We start from the raw sequence: 21,744 nt of genomic DNA on the forward strand, positions 1-21,744 counted from the left end.
ATAAACTTAGGTTTTGACTCTAAGAGGCAGCCCATTGCTAAGATTTTTAGATGTTAGGCTTGAAGCATCTTTAGACAAAGTGAGAGCAGATAGTAACAATCCAACAATTTTTTTTCTGTTTGTAGTTTGTATCAGGTGTTCAAGGGAACTTTTGAGTAGTCTACACATTGTCAAGTTCAAAGGCTGTTTGTCTATTAAGTGTTATAATGATTTTTTAAAAAAAGTTTTTATCAAGTTGTCTACCCTTAGCTTATAGGGCTTTAGGAAAACGCAGTATTAATTTTAGTAATTTTAAGTCAGAAAGTAGAAAACATTTGGAAACATTAGTTGGGAGACTTATAGCCAGGAAGGAATTTAGGATTTAATCTGAATTGTAGCAAAATAATAAAAACTCAAAAACAATGATTAAGGCTAGAATCTAATAACAGGTATGTTTTAGTTTATTTTAAACAATTTTTTTCTAGTCCCCAATTTTTACTAAAGACAAATCATAGCAGGACCAGTTTATTTGTAAAATAAGTTACAGTTTTATTACACTTAGCCTGATTATTTTTTATTTATTTATTTATTTTTTTTTTTGAGACTGAGTCTCGCTCTGTGGCCCAGGCTGGAGTGCAGTGGCCGGATCTCAGCTCACTGCAAGCTCCGCCTCCCGGGTTCACGCCATTCTCCTGCCTCAGCCTCCCGAGTAGCTGGGACTACAGACGCCCGCCACCTCGCCCCGCTAGTTTTTTGTACTTTTTAGTAGAGACGGGGTTTCACCGTGTTAGCCAGGATGGTCTCGGTCTCCTGACCTCGTGATCCGCCCGTCTCGGCCTTCCAAAGTGCTGGGATTACAGGCTTGAGCCACCGTGCCCGGCCAGCCTGATTATTTGTATAAAATGTAGTATGAATAGTGATTGGCCATCTAGATTCTTTTTAAATTGGCTTTGTTGGAAAAATTTTACAAGGAATCTCAGATTAGACTTTTAAAAGTCTCTTAAGGCTCTGAAGCCAAGCCAAGCATGTATCATCAGGCTGTCTGTAATACCTGGATAAATTTCTATTTTTGGGGGAGTGGATCCCCAAATAACTCGTTTTCTGGGCCTTTTTTTTTTTTTTTTTTAAACTTATCACAGGTCAGGAACCTTGTAAAGGAACTGTGTGGACAAGGTGCCAACCCAGCCTTTTAAAGAGGCTTTTTACTTACTCTAGAAAGTCAACCTGGATTCCTCAAAGCAGTTCAGCCTTATTGGAATATATTCTGTTCCTGTCAAATCCTTCATTAAATAACTGATGTCCTTCATCGTGTCCTGTTACATAAGAAAATAGATTTGTATTGAACTTATGTAAATAATTATATCATAATAAATTAAGAATACTCACAAATTATTTCTAAACTCTGGAAAAATCAGATAGACAAAGAAAATCAGGTTTTTTACAAAGGTATATTGTACCAAATTGTTGTCAGCTATAAATTGCTCAAAAGAAAAAAAAAAATTATTGAGTATAAAAAAATAAAAGGCCAAGCACATTGACTCACGCCTGTAATCCCAGCACTTTGGCAGGCCAAAGCAAGTGGATCACGAGGTCAAGAGATTGAGATTATCCTGATCAACATGATGAAACCCCATTTCTACTAAAACCACAAAAATTAGCCTGGTGTGGTAGCACATGCCTGTAGTCACAGCTACTCGGGAGGCAGGCTGAGGCAGAAGAATCACCTGAACCTGGGAGGTGGAAGTTGCAGTGAGCCGAGATTGTGTCACTGCACTCCAGCCTGGTGACAAAGCAAGACTCCATCTCAAAAAAGAAAAAATAAATAAATAAATAAAAAGAATCAGCAGTATTTTAAATAAAAAAATATAAAAACTATTTTAGTCTTTTATCAGTTTAGTCGCATGTAATTACCTTTTGTTGTGTTTGATGTTGGATTAGTATTCCTCATGAATGCATCAGATTTTAATTGAAGTCCTGGAAGTTTTTACCTAGTCTAATGGTATGATCTCCAAAGTTACTAGAAACCTGTCCAGAGTACCTGTCAGAGAGTCCTTTACATGGGCGTTTTTAAAAAGAAGAAGTAAATTTTGGACTGTTGGTAATTATAAACCACTTTTGGGGAAGAATTAAAAAATAAAGCAATGATTGTTTGTGGATGACAAAAATCCTAGAATAGTCAAGGGGAAAGACAATTGACAAGAAAATTTAGTTATTTTTGTGGTATATAATAAAGTTAACATGATAATCATAATTATTACTGATAACATATACTAAGACTTATCAGAATTTTAGAAATCTCATATAATTTTGGAACATAAGTTAACAACACATTTATGTAAATATAAACAACAGAAAGTTAAACACTATTTCTTATTTGACAATGTTCCCCACATGATTTTAACATACCAAACATGCCTGATATGTCCCTCTTGGACTTCCAGGAGCTCTAATATCTGAAAAGTTAGTGTGAAGTTAAAAGAACATAAATGTAGAATTTGAAATTTTGATTTTGAAAAGTCTGTCAAATATCAAAAGTTTAAAAAACTCGAAATAGGATCGCAGATCATTGTGAAATTATAGTTATTTATTTAGCCAAGGTATATTAATTGGAGAAAAGGCATTCAAAAGTTATTAACATGTACTCCAGAGCCTTCAGAATAAAGACCCAAAGATACAGGGCAAAGTGTCCATTTTTACACTTAGGCTCAACAAAGTATGAATAGCTGTGCAAAAACATGATTAGACCAAAAAAGTATGATCTAACATTAATGGACTGAGCGGGGAAACTCAAGTCTTGTCTGTCCATATTCTTCTTGGTCTCTCTGAGCTTGTATTTCTTCCTTCTGGGTATATGGGGAAGGACCCTCTTTGGTATGGGAGGCTCATGACCTACAGTCAAACAAGGTAGGTCAGATAATTTTTTTAATGGTTGGTTTTTATACAGACAGAAGAAAAGCCAGAGTAAAAATTTTAGGATTTATGGCTGGCTTTGGGGAAAAGGGGTTCTTGTTTTTATGACCCACCTTGGGAAAAAGAGATTCCAGTTTTTAAGATTTCCCTTGGTGGAAAATGAGACTGAAAGCAACAGCAAAAAGTCAGAGAAAAAGTTTTGTTTCTGATACTGAGGCCTTCATTTTGGGCAATTGATTTCTGAATCCCAAGAAAGGGAAAGGACACGAGACCCAAGAAGCAAAGGCTAGAATTTCTCAAACAGTCCTAGAAATGAGCAGAATGTCTATCTAAGCAGAAGGATGACAACCAATTATTTCAAAGCCTTGTAGTTGGTAACAGGAAGAGGCTCAGGGTAGTAGATAGTCTGGAGCCGGGAGCTAGGGGCTGGCACCCAGTTACAAAGCCAGGGCTTCAGTCTTGAGCATTGGAATTCCAAACTAGGACTTATTGGTGGTAGAAGAATGACAGGAATTCATTTCTTGTGGATTTGAATTTGAGGTCAAGGAAATAATCATTTTCTGAATGTGCCTAGCACCTCAATAAATGCTTAATGTGTATAATTTCATTTAATTATCACAGCAAATCTACCGAGTAACTAATATCCCCGTTTTGAGAAAATCAAGACTAAGACATGTTACAAAACTTGCCTAAATTTACACAATTATGAGGTGGTGAAGCTTGTTTTTTGTACTTCCACGCTTATTTCTTTTCCAAGATGCCATGCTTCTTTCAGCTTTCACGTTTCTCAGTGCCAAAATGCGAACAGCTATTGACCTTAGAGTTTCCTTATGTGATGAGAGCACAGAAGTCAGAATGTGCTGAGGAAAATGTCAGCATGGACTTCATACATCTCCAGAATGCTTTTCACTGTGGAGCTCCTCTTTGAAGAGAAAGCCCAAGAGAAATTCTTGAAAATTCAAAATTTTTATTCTTTTAACACATTGAAAATCATTTATGTGTCAGGTGCCATTTTAAACACTTAAGATACACTAATGAATGAAACAAATATAAAATGTCACAATTCCAGTAGAGAAAAAAATATAATAAAAAGTATGATGAACAAGTAAAAAGTATATAATGCAATAGTAAGTTAATGAAGCAAACCAGGGTATGGGGCATCAGAACTGTAATTTTGAATAGTTTTTATAGTAAGCATTACTGAGCAGTTGACACTTAATAAAATATATTTAGATTATTCCTGTACTCAAAGACTATCTGCGAGCCGCATAAAGCTGTGTGGAAGTACTGCTGCATTTTTAAATAAGGTCAGATATTTGGGGGAATTTTTTTTTTTCAGTCAATACTCTGCCTGTTTTAGCCCAGCTCAGTGTCAACACAAGTCACAAAACACATACAGTCCCAGCTCCACTTTGGGATTGAATTAATGAGACAAGTTCTGGTAGCCTTTTGGGAACTCTTCCCCACTGGTGAGTGAGCTCTGAAAATAACTATTGCGTAACTGAGCAAAATAAAATTTTATGAGTTTATGTGAATATTATGCTGCAGTATTCCTAACTAAATCCATCCTGCTTGGCCTGGCCACATGGTTTGACTTCTGCTCGTTCCCCAAGGAATGAATTTACCCAATTTATATTCTGGCACCCATATGATGCAAAGGACCACAATCACTGAAAAATGTTTTTCACTCTTTAGAATCATATTCCCTTGGTATTTATTTCGGATTCTTTTGGGAGTAAACAACTACTTTGTGAATTTAATGTGGATATAGACTTAGAAGTATATATTTTTTCTTTACTATAGCATTGTCAGCTATAGTTAATGAATTCCTGTGACCTCAGAGAGTATATTCCACCTCCCTCTCCTTGACACTCATCAGAAATAGACTCACCCCCTCGCAAAAAAGAAAGAAAAAAAAAATGCTGTATTCATGATGGGCAGTTTGAATGTAACTCAACAGACACATGTTTCATGAACACAGTTTTGTTAATGAAATGCAGGGATATCTTGTTTTATTGTGCTTAGCTTTATTGCACTCTGAGGATATTGCATTTTTTATAAATTGAAAGTTTGAGGCAATCTTACATCCATCAAGTCTCTTGAGACCATTTTACAACAGCATGGGTTCACTTCCTGTCTCTGTGTGACATGTTGGTAATCCTTGAAAGATTTCAAACTTTATTATTATTATTATATCCTATATTGTGATCTGCAATGTGCAATCTTACATGTTACTATTGAAATTGTTTTGGGGTGCCACTAATTGTTTGTATCACATTGTTCCATGGTTGTTAGTCTGTTTTGTGTTTTTCAGTCTTTTTCCTGTTTGCTTTTCAGCTTTAGTTGTTCCCTTTGAGATATTCTTAGGTTCAGAGATTCTTTCCTCAATGTGTCCAGTCTGCTAATAAGCCTATCACAACATTTTTCATGTCCGTTACAGTATTTTTGATCTCTAGAATTTCTTTTTGGTTCTTATTTTAAAATTTCCATTACTCTGCTCACTTTGCCAGTGTGTTCTTGCATACTGTCTGCGTTATCCATGAGCACTCTTAGCATATTGACAGTAGTATCTTTAAATTCCTGGACTGATAATACAACATCCTGCATATCTGAGTCTGATTCTGACACTTGTTTTGTCTCTTAAAATTTTATTTTTTGCCTTTTGGAATGTCTTTATTTTTTTTTCTCATAACTGGACATGAGGTATTGAAAAAAGAAGTCCAGCACTGCTTTCCAAAGTGATTTCCACTCCTAGATTTCTACTTTGGTAAATTGTAATTCTCTATATTGAGAGAGATAGATGTGTTCTATGTCTGTCTCTAATGTTGAGAATAGTGGTTTGTCCTGGAATCAGGAACAAAATTGTATCCTTTGTGAGGGAATCTAAGAAGAGTTGTTGATTTTTCTTTTTATCCAGCGTTAGCTTCTTCACAGAATGACTTCCAAACTCCTTACATGCTGGATTGGAAATCAGGAGTACAAGCATTTTACTTGAAATATTTTTTATAAAAGTAGATGATATGTTTTATAAAACTGCTAATTTCTGGTAACACCTTTACCTTCCAAAGCTAGGTTTAAAATAAGTACTTCTCAACATTGGTTGTTTTGACTTTAAAATCAAACAAAAATTTAAAATTTTTTGAATGTTTGGCTACCTTTTTAAAATTTAAAACAAAAAGTTTTATTTTTAAAAAATATTGTTTTGTTTTGGAAAAAAAAAAAAAAAAAAACAGAAACAAAAAACCCTGTAGACAAAATCTCTCAGAAGAGTGACAAGATACATGGCAGAAGAAATTTGTAATTTGTAATTTGATTGATCCAAGTACATAATAAACTTTATTTTGTTAATTCCTCTTTGTTATTTACATTCCCTGTCGGCTACTCGATTTCCAGTTTTCATGTTCATCTAACTCTTTTCATATGGCTTGTTTACTTTGTTTTATTTGGTAGCTCACACTAATAAAAAATAGCACAAATAAAGGAAATAAATCTTACAATTTTAAGAGAATTTTGTTTTGCATAGTATTTGTAGCCCCTAATCGGTAAATTACATCATTTTCATGAAGTCTTTGTATTATGTAGTATTTTGGAAATAGAATTTGCATCTGTTCTTATTTTGTGAATTCTATTCTCAGATCAAGCAGGATATGAGCTGTTCTTAAATCAAAGTGAGTTAGTTGTCCACTCGTTTAGAATATAAAACAGAAAGAAAGAATTAATAGATCTGTTTAAATTTTCTGTAGCTGATTTTTATTAATGATATTTTCCATTGATTGTTTCAAGATGTGTATCACTAGAGGTTTAATCAATTCAACAAGTATTTTCTTTGCAGGGCAAGGACTTAGCATGAAGAAATTTTTTTTAAGCAAGGAAAAATGTTTTAATATTGCTCAATATGATTTTGCAAGGTACCTTAGCAAAAAAGGCATATAAAATATGATTTTCCATTTTTAGAAACAAAACAGTGATGTGATGCCATGGTTCACTATAATATTCACTGTCTTATATTAAAGACCTTTCTGATGAATTTTTTCTACAAATATTGCTAAGATAAACTTTACTTGTCCTTTGGGACTGAACTCATATGTTGATTTTATAGAGTTTATCTTGCTACCTGTTTTTGAAATTTCCTTTTATTCTGTTGTCTTGGTAGTTAGGAAGTTAAGAGTGAAATTTGAAAATCAACTACTGTCTTAGGGAGAATAATGATTCCCCAATGAAGTTTATGTCATAATTCTTGAAATCCATGAATACATTAGGTTATGGTCAAGGGAAATTAAAGCTCCAGATAGAATTAAAGTTGCAAATCAGTTGACTTAAAATAATGAGATTATCTAGATAGGCTCAGTGTAATCACAAGGGTACCTAAAAGTAAAAGAGGGAATAGGAAGAGAGTATCAGAAAGAGAGCAGTGTGATAATTTAGCCTGATATTGCCTGCTTGAAGGTGGAGGAAGGGGTCATGAGCTGAGGAAAGAAGATGGCCTCTAAAAGGTAGAAAAAGCAAGAACATAGATTTTTGCCTAGAGCCTCCAGAAATTAATGAACTGCCAAAACTGTGATCTTAGCAAAGTGAGATATATACCAGACTTCTGATCCATAGACCTGTATGGTAATATATTTGTGTAATTTTGAGTCACTAAGTTTGTGGTAATTTGCTGCAGCAGCAAAATCACTGAAAGATTGTAAAGTAAGGAAAATGCCATCATGCTGTTGTTAGCCAAATAAATCTCTATAAAAACTTTAGCCAAGCTCTTCTCGGAGAAAAGGTAAAGTGACTTGAAGAGAGGAAGAGATCTTCATGACAATCTATGAAGAAGTTACTCCACCTGGATAAAACATAATGGGGACTGACAACCAGGATGAAATAAGAGGTATGGTGATCACATGACGCATCATCCACAGGCAGACACCGTTGAGAGTAAAAGGGGACACTAGTAAAATTAAGCCAGGTAATAGGCATACCTGGCTGAACTTGGCAAGTGGAATTTGAAATCGAACTAGATGAGGAGACTAGTGTGAAGGAAGGAGAGCAATATGTTTCTTGGCCAGAGTGTGCACTTAATGAACACTGTGAGTGAGACTTAGGTGGCTTAAAAATACAAGTTTTAGAGCCAGAAAATCTAGGTTACTACCTGCCATAAGTTTCTCATCTGTAGAATGGAAATAATAGTTGCTATTTTATAGTGATATTGGGATGATTAAAAGGCACAATGGGCATGAAATTTTTGCATGGTGACTGGCTCAATGCAAGTGCTGAAGAAATGTCATTTCTTTTTTCTCTTTATTAACATTAATAATACTTATAAAGCATGGTAAAATGATATAATAAAAGCTAGCTGGTTGAGATACAAAACAAATAAACAAGATATCTTCCCTTAAATATAATTTCTCAACTTACATTCATTGAGGGCCTAACACATGCTAATTAGTATGCTAATCAAGGAGCACTTAGATGGATAAGATATAGTATGTCTTTCTTAACTAAATTTCACTTAGCATAAAATTTATATGTTACAGATTTTTCTAGCTTTTTTGAGGTATAAATGACAAGTAAAAATTGTATATATTTTAGGTTTAAAATATTTGACGTTTCAGATATTTTTAGAGAACTCAGCAACGGGAATGTTACAAAAAAGTGAGAACATTCTAGGCTGTCAGCCTGTGAGGAGCGTTTCCATGACTGTTCTGCAGACTGCTGTATGTGCATTGTGGTGTCTGACTTGTGGTAGTTGCTCAATTGTTAAATGATTGAAGAAATAAAAGAATGTACTCAAGTTCAATATTCAGATCTTATAATTATATCTTTTTTACTATTTTAAATACAGTTGACCCTTGAACAATGTGGAGGTTAAGGGCACTGACCCCCCAACATAGTTGCAAATCTGAATATAACTTTTGACTTTCCAAAAATGTAACTGCTGGTAGCCTACTGTTGACCAAAAGCCTTACTGAAAACATAAACAGTCACTTAACCCATGTTTTGTATATTTACATGTAAGATATATTGCATTTTTTTTTTTTTTTTTTGAGATGGAGTTTTGTTCTTGTTGCCCAGGCTTGAGTGCAATGGTGCGGTCTCGGCTCACTGCAACCTCTGCCTCCCAGGTTCAAGCAATTCTCCTGATTCAGCCTCCTGAGTAGCTGGGATTACAGGCATGTGTCACCACACCCGGGTAATTTGTATTTTCAGGAGAGACGGGGTTTCTCCATGTTGGTCAGGCTGGTCTTCAACTGCCAACCTTAGGTGATCCGCCCTTCTTGGCCTCCCAAAGTGTTGGGATTACAGGCATGAGCCACCGTGCCTGGCCCATATATTGAAATCTTACAAGAAAACTAAATAAAAGAAAATGTTAAGAAAATTATAAAAAAGAGAAAATATATTTACTACTTATCAAGTGGAGCTGGATCATCATAAAGGTCTTCAATTCTCATTGTCTTCATAATGAGTAGTCTAAAGAGGAGGAGGATGAGAAGGCATTGGTCTTGCTATCTCAGCGGTGGCAGACAAGGAATAACATCTACATATAAGTGGACTCACATTTCAAGCCCTTACTGCTCAAGGGTCAACTGTAATGTGCTCAACAGTCTGTCGTTAACATCTCAAATAAGGGAGAGATAGCATTGATTTTGCACAAGTTGATTTAAGAGAATTAAATCAACTAAAAATACTATTACTAAAAGGCTCTTATCTTAGAGGAGAAATCATTTCATTTATCTATTCTGCTCACAAATATCAGAAAACATAATATTGATTACTTGTGAACATTATTTATAATCATTATAAAAGAACATAAAATTAAGGACTTCAAAATATTGCAAAAAGAGATTTCGCTGTTAATTTAAAGATGCAAGACTTCAACCTCAGACCTGATTTTGTGTCTTGGAGATGTTTAGAGATATATAGTAACTCATAAGGAGCCAATTACTTTTATAACATTTTAATCCTTACCATTGATATTAAATATAGGCCAGTAATGATACAATTACCTTCTCATTTTAAAAAATGATTTAATCAAAATTCTTAACTACTTATTACTGGAATGATTTTTTTGTCTTGTCTGATATTACTTCAGGATAATATATTTTCTGAGGTTTTGGTTTATATGACACAATTCTTAACAATCATTAAATAATTAAAGGAGAGTAATAGGAGATGAAGTCAGAGAGGTAGAAACCAGATCATTAGATGCTTATGGAAATTTTAAGAACTTTGGCATTTATTCTGAAAAAAATGAGGCGTAACTGGAGACTTTTAGCAAAGGAATGATAGAAACTTACTTGAGTTTTAGAAAGATCATTCTGGCTGCTGTGTTGGTTGGAGGGCAAGGTCTAAAATGAAATGAATGAGGTCAGTGGTTATGACTTAAAAGGGATAGAAGTGGTGAAGATGATAATAAAATATCTTATTTTAGACATTTTTTAAGGTAAAACTTGCATTTTGAGGGAAAGAGTACCTGTGAAGTGTAAAAGAGAAGTCAGAGATAATTCCAAGGTGTTTGGACTAAGCAATTGGATAGATGGAATTGCCATTTACTAACTGAAATAGTTTTTTTCAGGGGTGGGGAGATATTCAAGAGTTCAAGTTTGAGATACCTACAAAATATTCAAGTGGAAATGGAGATAGATGTATTAATATGGAGTTTAAGAGACAGATTAGAATTAAAAATATGTTTACAAGTCATTAAGATGTAGATGTATTTAGACCCATGGTGTTGAAAGAAGTCACTAACGTAAATGTAACTGTAGAAGGGAGGCAGTTACTAGAGAGGAATTTAAGGTTAAGAAAAGAATTTTATTTTTGATTAGTATTCTGATTAGTATAATCCTGTAAAAAGAAAAATACATTGATTATATAATAGTATTTCAATTCCTGGATTAATATGAGAGTGGATCTAGTTCACAAAGAGAAGTCTGAGCATTATGTAGGATCAAGATATTTTGGCTATTATATGTCAACAGCAATATTTAGTATTTTTTGTCTTTTTAAATTTCAGAAATTCTTTTGGATGTATAGTGGAATCTAATTTTGCTTTTAATATGCATTTCTCTGATGTTTACTGAGGTTGAACACTTTTTCATAGTATGTTAATTGTCTATTTGATTTTTTTTTTTCTGATAAATCTGTTTACAAGAACTTAAGGAAAAAGAATGGGAAAAATAAAAGAAAGCACCAGAGACTATGGGACAATGTCAGAGGATCTAACATATATGTAACTGAAGTTCCAGAAGTTAAGATAAATGATAACTGAATTAATAGATCACATAATGGCTGAAAACTTTCCAAAAGTTTTGGAACATATCAATCCACATATTCAAGAAATTCAGTGAATCTGAAGAAAAATAAATCATACTTGGTGACATCATTGTCAGACTTCTAAAGATGAAAGAGAAAGTAGAAAAGAGAAATATGAGATTCAGAGAGAAAAGAAGATATTACCTTCAGTGGAAAAATAATTGGTGTTTACTTCTCATCAGAGACAATGGAATTGTATCATAAAATGTACACCAGATAGGCTATTTGTTGAGGTTCTGGAGGACACTTTTATTCATAATCAAATATGACAATAGAGCATTGCCCAACAATTTCTGCAGCCAGCAGTCCAGAAAGCCAAATCACACTCTCTACAACAGCTGGTCCACAACAAAAAGGACGTCATCAGTGACTGCCAGCTTCCCTAGTTTACTGATTTCTGACTCAGCACCAAGTAGAGGACAAAATATACGATTTCTAACCAATCGCGTGAGATGCCTCACTTTGAGTCACTCTAACTCCAGCTTTCCCATGCCAACAACCTTGAGTCAAAGTGCAATGATCCCTGACTTACAATGGTTCTACTTTCTGATTTTTTGACTTTAGAAAGTGTTTATTGGGATATTAAATGCATTTTTGCCTTGCCCGACTTTCAAGTTACAATGAATTTCTCTGTACATAACGTCATTGTAAGTTGAGGAGCATCTGTATACCTGAAGCCCTCCTTTTTCTCACTACAGAGTTTTCCTACTCCTTGCCTGTCTTTGAATTTGTGCCAAGTGCAAGTTGTATTAGTTCCCTATTGTGACTGTAACAAATTACCACAAATTTAGCAGCTTAAAGTGACACAAATTTATTATCTTCCAGTTCTGGAGATCGGAAGTCTGAATGCATTTTACAAGGCTAAAATCAAGGGCCTATCAGAGCAGCATTTCTTCTCGAGCCTCTAGAGGAGATCCATTCTTTGTCTTTACCAGCTTCTCTAGGCTGTCCACATTCCTTGAGACTTGGCTGCATCACTCTGACCTCTGCTTCTGTTTTCCTGTCTCTTTTGACTGTGATTGTCTTGACTCTCTTATAAGGATCATCTGATTACAATGGGCCTACCTGTATTATCCAGGGTAATTCCTCATCTCAAGATCCTTAAAAGTGAATCACATCTAGGAAAGTCCCTTTTTCCGTAACATAGATGCATAAGATATCTCGTATAGATATGTAAGATAGCATACTCACAGGTTCCGGGGATTAGGACATGGACATCTTTGGGGTGTAATTATTTGACTCGAGCACAAAAATAATAGTAGCTGACTCTCTTGCTATATCAAACTCTGAAAAAATCCTCTGTTCTTGTTTAGAAGTTGCTCTTTATTTCCACAGTGAAAATGGAATTTCTATGTTATGTTGAGTGTCCAGGGCAAAGGGTGCTAAAAGAACTACAGTAGCAGAAAAGTCACTGCCCTTTACAGATGAAGTTAGAACATATAGAAGGTATACTAAGTCAGTTTCATAATGTCCCTTTGAGTAGCTGTGTCAACACACTGCAAGGGGCAGGCCTGCCCACTTAGTCCTGAGCCTTCACCACAGAAGTAAAGGAGCACACAAAAGGAGAGCTGACCCTGATGTCTGGAAAGGTGTAAATAATGGGCAGCACAGAAGAATTACTTATCAAAGTAAGAACCACACAGATGTGTTTTCTGTTTTTCCTTTGACAATAAGTTGTCATAAAATTATTTATTTAGTTTGACTATCCAACTGTATTGGTAATGGTCTAGTGTCAGACACAAATCCACACCCACAAACACACAGTGTCAATTATTACATTATCCATGGTAGTTAGGTTCTATAAAGCTGTCATGAGCATTTAATTAGCAAATATGAAACCACTGCCCTTAGGAGAAATAGAAGGTTTGATGCCTGTGAGTCTCTGATCATATTTTCATCAGCCAATCAATGCATAACCTTGTTTTATGTGTTATTCTGTTTAAAGCACCTTATGTTTTATATATATATATGTATATATATTTCTTACAAATAATTGATTGAACAGTCTTTGAATGATTTAGAGCCGGTGGCTTTGGAGGTCATTTGTGTTATACAGGTTCCTTTGCCCAAGTCTATGTAAAATAAACCAGTCACAATTGCATTAAAATCCTGCTCTTCCCCATGACCCTTTTCCTGTATAACACTTAGCAGATATTTTCAACATTCTTTTGCTGCCTCCTGAACTGAACAGGCTGCTTGCCTGCAAGTTTAGCATTTTTCACGCCATATCACCTTTTGAAATGTGTGAGGCAGACAGCACTAGCTGAGAAGGATTTAACATTTTCCTGACCCTGGGTAACATTATTGTAATTTTCTTTGACTTTGAGCCTTACAATAGTGCTGTCCACTATGGTTTTTTCCTAATCAGTTGTCATCTCATGAATTCACAAATTTAGCCATTTTTTTCCAACTGTTCCATAGCTTCATTATATGCTATAAACGTTACTTCAGCAGTTTCTGGAATGGTCTTGTGTACAAATCAGCAAATTTCCTCTTCCTTTTTCTGGATATACTGTTTGTTGATTCATTAGCATTTAACTCACAGTCAATAGGACTATAATTCATGCTTGAATGAAGCTTAACTAACAAATATTTTCTCTGTAAGGCCCGTCATAGTCTTCTTGTGCTTAGATAAGATAGCACTTCCACACCATGTTGGAGGCCATTTAAAACAGCAAAATCACCAACAATAAGTACAGAAATGTAAAAAATGTGGTACTAAATAGATCCTGAATCAGACACATGTTTACAGTATGAAAACTGAAACAACAACGCAGAGTGTTGTCTTGTTCGATGTCAGGAACCTGCAGCTGTTAGCCAACTCAAATATTTTGCCCCTCTGCAAATGCCTTTGTAAGTGCCAAGAGTATTGGCTTTGGTTACAGATAAATTTTGTCACGTAGACAAATTTGAAAACGCAGAATCTGCACATAATGAGGATTGGCTTGTGTGTGTGTATTTCTAAATTATTGTTAAAATTTTCATGTAAATCTACTCATAGTGTCATTGAGGTCAAAATATGTGATTATTTATAAATTCCTAAGAAAATGATTGCTACCTCTCTATCTCAGTAGTAAGCATAACAGACAAAAGCCCCTGAACTCATGGAGGTTGTATTTGGTAGCATGTTAGGGATTGGCATGTTGTTTGAAACTTACTGTGCCTGCATATGGCTGTATAAATTTTAATTGTAATACTTCCTGCAATATTTTACATTTCATTTGTCTTACCTTTCTAAATTTCAACATCATCCTTTCTTGCTCTGCCTCTGTAACGCATGCGCCTTGCAACTAACTACATACAGTTTGAAGATCTAATCAACGTTAGACCTGTTGATAGCAGAGATTCGAGTTCCTGAAGATTGGCATGCTGCTGAGAAGTGGCCTGCTGTTTCCTTTCTTAGGGACTCTAGTTTGCTTTTAACTTTGTGCAGAGTCCACTGCTGACAAGACGGTTAATAAAAGTGATATCAGGCACTGTGTGGTATCTGAAAAAAATTAATAAAAAAAAGTATGCTGAGAAAGGTTCTATTAAGTAGGTCGGCAGTCAGCTTTCCTAACTGTCAGCCACTGTTCTTAGGAGTAACTGGTTATTTTTTATTATTACTTATTACACATGTACTATTTTTTTCTGGGGCCAAACCCATCCAGCATCATTTGTTGAAAACACTATCTTTTTTTCACTAAATGACCTTTGATTTTGCCAAAAATCAATTATTTGGATACATTTGAATTTATTTCTAGAATTTCTTTTCTATTTAACTAATTTATTTGTCTATCTTAAAATCATTGTCTTGATTACCGTAGCTTTATAATGAGTTTCGAAGAAAGGTAGTGCAACTCTTGAAAACTTTTTGTTCTTTTCCAAAGTTGTTTTGGCTATTTGCTGGTCCTTTCTATTTCTGTGTCAATTTTAGAATTGGCTTGTTAATTTCTACAAAAAAAAAAAAACCCTGTAAAGATTGTGATCTGGATTTGCTTTAAGTCTGTAGCTCAATTTGGAGGAAAGTACCTTCTTAACAAAATTGAGTTGTTTGATTTATATACACAGTATATCTTTTAATTTATTTTGATCTTCTTTAATTTTCCCTCAACAAAATTTGGTAGTTTTCAGTCTACAGATCTTGCACAGCTTTCATCAGAATTATTTCTAAGAATTTTATGTTTTTGATTTATAAATTATGATTTAATAATTTTATTTTCCAATTATTTGCTTTCAGTATAAATAAATATTATAGATGTTTATATTTATCTTGTATTTTGTAAACTTGTTAAACTATTTCTAGAAGCATTTTTTACAGATTTCATAGAATTTTCTACATAGACATCATATATGAGAGTAAAAAAGTTGATTTTCCTTTGCAGTCTGTATGCCTTTAATTTCATTTTTTGGCCTCGTTGCATTGTCTAGGACCTTAGTACAATGCTGAATGAAAGTGATAATAATGGATGTGGGTTTATCCCAGATCTAGAGGGAAAACATTTTAAGTTTCTTTCTATTCTTTGTTTAGAGTTTTTATAAGAAATGGATATTGGATTCTGTCAAATGCTTTTTCTGCATCTATGGGGATGATCATTCGTTCTTCCTTTTTTTTTGGCTCAGAGAAGGTGAGTTTTATTAACACTCTTGGATGCAGTTATGGCAGGCAACAGAATGCTGAGACATGCAATCGTTAATTTTTTGTAAAATATGGCAGGTATGGCCTGGAACCAGGAGAGATAAGTGGAGAGTAACCAACCCTACCTTCAAGAAACTTTCCTCCTTGACCACAAGTTTATATTTTACTGCTGGTTTACTTGATATGTTCCTTTTCACTAAACATTTTAATAACATACACCTATATAGTAATTTCACCATCATTTTAAATTTTTTCTGTTTTGTAAATTATAAAAGTTATATATATATATTTGTTGAATCAAAGTCAAACAATACAGACATGTAAAAGAAAAACTCAAAAAACTTCTTCTCACTACATCACCACTCCCCCACCACACACACATACATAGCCCCCTGTTTCATGTCTCATTTCAATATCCTTTTGACCTGTATCCCTCTAGATAGAGACAAATGCTATGAACATTTTAATGTGCACACAAGTCACCTGGGATCTCGTTAAACACAGGTTCTAACTCAGCAGGTCTGGGGTGGGCCCTGACACCCTACTTTTCTTTTTTTTAAAAAAATTATACTTTAAGACTTTAAGTTCTAGGGTACATGTGTACAACGTGCAGGTTTGTTACATATGTATACATGAGCCATGTTGGTGTGCTGCACCCATTAACTCGTCATTTACATTAAGTATATCTCTTAATGCTATCCCTTCCTCCTCCCTACTCCCCACAATAGGACCCGGTGTGTGATGTTCCCCTTCCTGTGTCCAAGTGATCTCATTGTTCAATTCCCACCTATGAGTGAGAACATGCGGTAATTGGTTTTCTGTTCTTGGGATAGTTTGCTGAGAATGATGGTTTCCAGCTGCATCCATGTCCCTACAAAGGACACAAACTCATCTTTTTTTTATGGCTGCATACTATTCCATGGTGTATATGTGCCACATTTTCTTAATCCAGTTCTTCCTTTTTTAGTCTGTTAATACGGTGAATTACGCTGATAGTTTTTAAAGTGTTAAAACAAGCTTGTATTTCTGGAATAAAGCTTTTATTCTTGCAGGTCTGCTTTAAACTTTGTTAGGCAATACCAGAACAACCTTTTCATCTAATTTTCCACATTGCTAAGATAAAACCCTTCTTCCTAAGTTCAACAGTTACGTCTTCTACTCTGCCTGGTGAAAAAAGAAACTTTCCTGGCTTTGTGCAATTTTTAAGTAATATTCTTTGTTTTCCTTATCTTTTCTACAAGTTATTTTCCCAATCTTGGGCAATTTTTAAAAAATGTATGTGCTAAGCAGTACTCAACTAAAGAACTGAGGAGGAGCCTTGCGGATCTCTGAGTTTCCTCTCTCTGCTGTCCTCCCTTTTCTGGTACTCTGCACTGTGAACTCTGGCTGCTTTGGCTCCCCTCCACTTCCATCTCTATCTTTTTGATTCCTGCGTTTCCATTCCTTACCCTGCAGACGGAAAACTCTTAAAACAGTTAAATTAGACAATCTTAGATCTCACCTCTTTTGTCGCCCTTCTTTTAGGGATCTCTGTCCTTATTTGTCTCATGTCCATTTTCTTGAAAAAAAAATTTTTTTTTTCAATTTATTTCAGGTAGGAAGTTAAATCTGGTCTCTTCTTTGCCAGAAGGGAAAGTCTGTATTAATATTTTTGAAGTATAGTTTTTCTTCATCATAGAAATCTATACTTTGTAAATTAAAGTCCATGCTACTTTTTGGTAAGGTTTCCATTTTTTTGAATATTCAGTTTCATTAAATTGAATGAAATTTGCCTGCGTTTTTGTGTTTTAAAATACTGGAATTCTTTTTTTTTAATTCAGAGAGACTGAATTCTGCTTTCGTGATAATGAATATTAACATGATTTGAAACAGGCAAGTACTGTATTGAGTTTGGAATCTGTGACTCCTTACATTTTTTATGCTTGTTGTCTTCATAGCATCAGTGGGTCCATTTCCATTGAACAGTTTTATTATGCCCATTTACTCATTTGCTAAATATATGCCAAGCTTGAGGAACAAAGTCATAAATCAGACATAGGGCTTTGTCCTGTAGGAGAGGAAGGCCATGCTATTAATAAGCAAATGCAATAAAATGCTAATTTTCAAGTAGTTTAAGACAACTTCTCTGCTAGTTATTGCATTGTTTTGGTGATCAAATACAAGATGCAATGACACTGAATGAAACCTATGCCCTGTTAAGGTCATATTCTAACAGGATGTTGTTTACTCATTTTATGTTCACTGAGCACTGTTGTAGCTGAAATAATTATTTGAATCTAATATTATTTGAATCTAATATTTTTCTCTGTTCTGTTTATATATAACTCTGTAATCAATGTTAATTTTTTTCAACAGAAGATAAATGTAAATATATTCTTTAAATAAATAAAATAATATACACTTTTTTAAAATGTAGAGCATTAAAAAAGGTGTTTTTTAAAAAGCAGACTGAGGATAACTGAATGCAGACTTTGAAATATTAAAGATACCAATTTTATAGCAATTTGGCTTAAATATATTTAATAACCAGGGTTCTGATATGTTCTGGTAACAGCTTCCAGAGACTCTCATTCCAGAGAAGCTCCTGCCCCACACCCAGAGGGAAGAAATGCACGCTCAGCGAGGCCAAGAAGATTCCAGACAGACAATACTTGCTGGGTTTCCTCAGCCAGTCTATTAGCATTAGATCATATGCTTTTTGTCCAATTATATTTCTACATGGCTGTCCATACTTTGTTGAACCTAAGCATCAAAATCGACAATTTTCTGTGTATCTTTGAGTCTTCATTCTGAAAGCTTCTGTGTCTACATGTTAAATAAATTTGTATACCTTTTTTCCAATGAATCTGCCTTTTGCAGGTTTATTTTTCAGAGAACCTTCAGAGGGTGACCCACAGAGTGTATATTTAAAGGGAGCTGGCATTAACTCTTAACTAAAATGGCAAATGAATTTTTCTCGAATCTGATGGAATTTCTGTTTATTCAAGTTTTGATGATTCTCTTTTTTAAATTTATGTCTTGTAAATTAGGATGCTTGTTTCTTGTTTCAGTGTCATTATAAAAGATGACAGAAAAATCTTAGTCTTTCTTTAATCATTGTTTTCAATTTAAATATTTAAGCACCCAGTCTTACAATAGCTTTCTGTGGAAGTCTTTCTTTTAGCCTCCTAAGCTCTGCAAACAATGGCAATATGATCTTTTTACTAATTAACTTTATAAATATTTTTACTGTTTTCACTTGTTCTTTTAATTCCTTCTTTCACTTGAGCATTCTACCCAGCCTATGTCTCTCAACCATAAGCAGCGCTCTCTCCTTGAGTTACTTACTCTTTCCAGCACGTGGGGCAAAGGTAAACATTTCCTTGTTTCTTTTGTGGGAGGAAAATTACATATTATATTTGACATAATAAATGCTCAAAATAGATTCCCATTTTGTTCAACATGACTCATTTAATGCCAAATAATAGGGCAAGGATGATTTATTAACACTTTCAGGCCCTCTGTCCTGTGATACTCATGGGGAATTAGTGGGCAGAGAAGAGAAGGGACAGGACCACAGTATGGTGGGCTACACATTACACTGTTAGAGGGGAGTTATGGTCCCTGATACTAATCATGTGGTGTGACTTACTGGGTTATTAGGAAGACAAACTCCCTGTTGTTTCCTCATTTATAAAATAGAAGACATAATACATTTTACTTTACAGTACATTTGAACTCAATGGACATTGTCAAATAACATGTATATGTAAGACAAATTAGTTCATAAAATTGAGAATTTACAAGTGGAATTTTCCAAGATTAGAATCCTTGACACTGAAAATGTAAATGCATAGAAATCAAACTTTATAGCTGTTTCTCTTACAAAGCTCTGTATTTGGGACACATGCTTTATGGATGAAACTGCAGTGTCACAAAGAACTTCTTTAAAATTTTAAAAATGAAAAGTAAATACTAATGAAAGGCCAAAATAGATTCTCATGGAATTCTTAAAGAGCAAGCATAGTAATTATTATTTTATAATATATGCAAGTGACATATGTTTTTCTACACACCATGATACTGCCAGTAAATGACTTAAATAAATAAAAATACTCATAGACCCTTCTTTAATTTTGCCTAGTCAGAAGTCACGTCTCTTTATCTGAACTCCTATGGCATATTTTCCTGCTGCCTTACTATAGTAATTATCGGGTTTAGCTTTGTGTGTGTACATTTTGCTTATTTTCTCCTCTAGGTTATAATCTCTTTGATGGTTTGCTTCTATTAATTAGCATCCTCCACAATTCGTACTGGGAGTCTTCATTCTGAAGGCTTCTGTATATACATGTTAAATAAATTTGTATACCTTTTCTCCAATTAATCTGTCTTTTGAAGGTTTATTTTTTGGAGAACCTTCAGATGGTGATCTACACAGTGTATATTTAAAAGGAACTGGTATTGATTCTTTTTTTTTTTTGATTGCAGAAAGGAACTGGTATTAATTCTTAACTAAAATGGCAAATAAATTTTTCTCGAATCTGATGGAATTTCTGTTTATTCAAGTTTTGATGATTCTCTTTTTAAAATTTGCATCTTATGAACTAGGATGCCTGTTTCTTGCTTCAGAGTCATTTTTAAAAATGACATAAAATTATTTGTCCTCTTTTAACCACTGTTTTCAAACCAAGTATTTAAGCATCTAGTCTGACAATAACTTTCTTTGAAAAGCTATTCCTCCCTAAGGTGCGCATACACCATAAGGTGTTTGATGAATTAATTAATCCCAGAAATCAAGACACTTCTACTGGAAATTTTATAAATACAAATCTGTCTTTAAAAGAGTTTCAATCTAGCCATTGCGTAACAGAATGAACAATGCTTATGTCGATAATCTCCATCACAGATTTTTCTCAAAAGTGAAGGGATATAAGGGCAATTCTCCTTCTACCATCCAATGATCAATTATGTTAACTTCTCTGTACTATCTTTCGTTTGATAATCACAGAAGCTTTCTTACATACTTTTCTTGAGAAATATATTATATATTGTTAGAATATCTTTTATAGATTTTGACTTACCCTTGGAAAGAAGAGATGCCCTTCTAATTGTAGGCTCTAAATGGGTAACAGGTACCTTTGTATCAAATTGTTATTAAAGAGTCAGGAAGGTTTATTTTAGCATTTAATCTTTTGGGAAAAGCCTAAATAGCTCTGTTTCACATATCTAGGGAAACATGACTGAGAGAAAAAAGAATTGCTACAGAAAATGCCATTTGCTTTTCATCTGCAGGTAATAAGGGAAAACATAACAGTTTGGATAAATACAAGCATTACAGAAAACCGATTTAGCATGGGGACTGTGGGGGCAGCAACTGCTGGTACATTCTTGAATATGCACTTGGTGTGTGCCTTTGAGCAAGTTATTCATTCATTTGTTGGATAAAGCTTAAAAACACATAGATAGTAAGTACTTGTCAGATATTAGCTATTACTCTGTTCTGAATGAAAATTCAATAATAATTTTTCAGTTGAATATCCTCCACAAATTAGAGTAGAACAAAAGTCTTCAGTTTTGGGGACATGATCTTTTTAGCACTGGTTCTTAAACTGGACTGTTCATTCAATGAAAAAATTGGGGCAGTTTATAAGATCGTACTTAAGCTTGGGTCCTACTCCCAAGAATTCTGATTTACTGGAAGGAGAGTGGCCTAAACTCTGTGATTATTCAAATCTCCCTAGGTAATTCTAATGCACAGAAAGGCTAGAGAACAGTTATGTAGAATGCTTCTCTTCAGTTTCAAGGAACAAAAGTCAAGGCAGTGTTTGTAAATTTCTTTTTTCTTAGCATCAGGGATAACACCATGCAAGAAGTCAACTTTAGTAACAAAACTACATTGTGGTTCTGTGTTCTATCTTATTTATGTCACCTTCTACCAAATTGCTCTTTGAAATATGTCTGCA

The 21,744-nt window shown here is 34.3% G+C and overlaps 1 long non-coding RNA gene across 4 annotated transcripts in view; it reads right to left on the bottom strand.

The window, feature by feature from the left end:
* The window catches only part of LOC105486199 (uncharacterized), a 71,454-nt gene that overhangs the window by 13,224 nt on the left and 36,486 nt on the right, over positions 1–21,744 (bottom strand). For 3 of the 4 annotated variants that reach the window (XR_011621069.1, XR_011621070.1, XR_011621071.1), the window contains exons 2-5: positions 14,415–14,671; positions 10,170–10,220; positions 9,277–9,342; positions 1,190–1,292 (exon numbers count right to left, since the gene is read on the bottom strand). This is a non-coding gene — a long non-coding RNA (uncharacterized lncRNA). The remainder of the gene's footprint in view (positions 1–1,189; positions 1,293–9,276; positions 9,343–10,169; positions 10,221–14,414; positions 14,672–21,744) is intronic. The other variant, XR_011621072.1, reaches the window with a different exon arrangement.

Source organism: Macaca nemestrina, chromosome 3, assembly GCF_043159975.1.
Source record: "Macaca nemestrina isolate mMacNem1 chromosome 3, mMacNem.hap1, whole genome shotgun sequence".
In the NCBI taxonomy this organism is placed as follows: domain Eukaryota; kingdom Metazoa; phylum Chordata; class Mammalia; order Primates; family Cercopithecidae; genus Macaca; species Macaca nemestrina.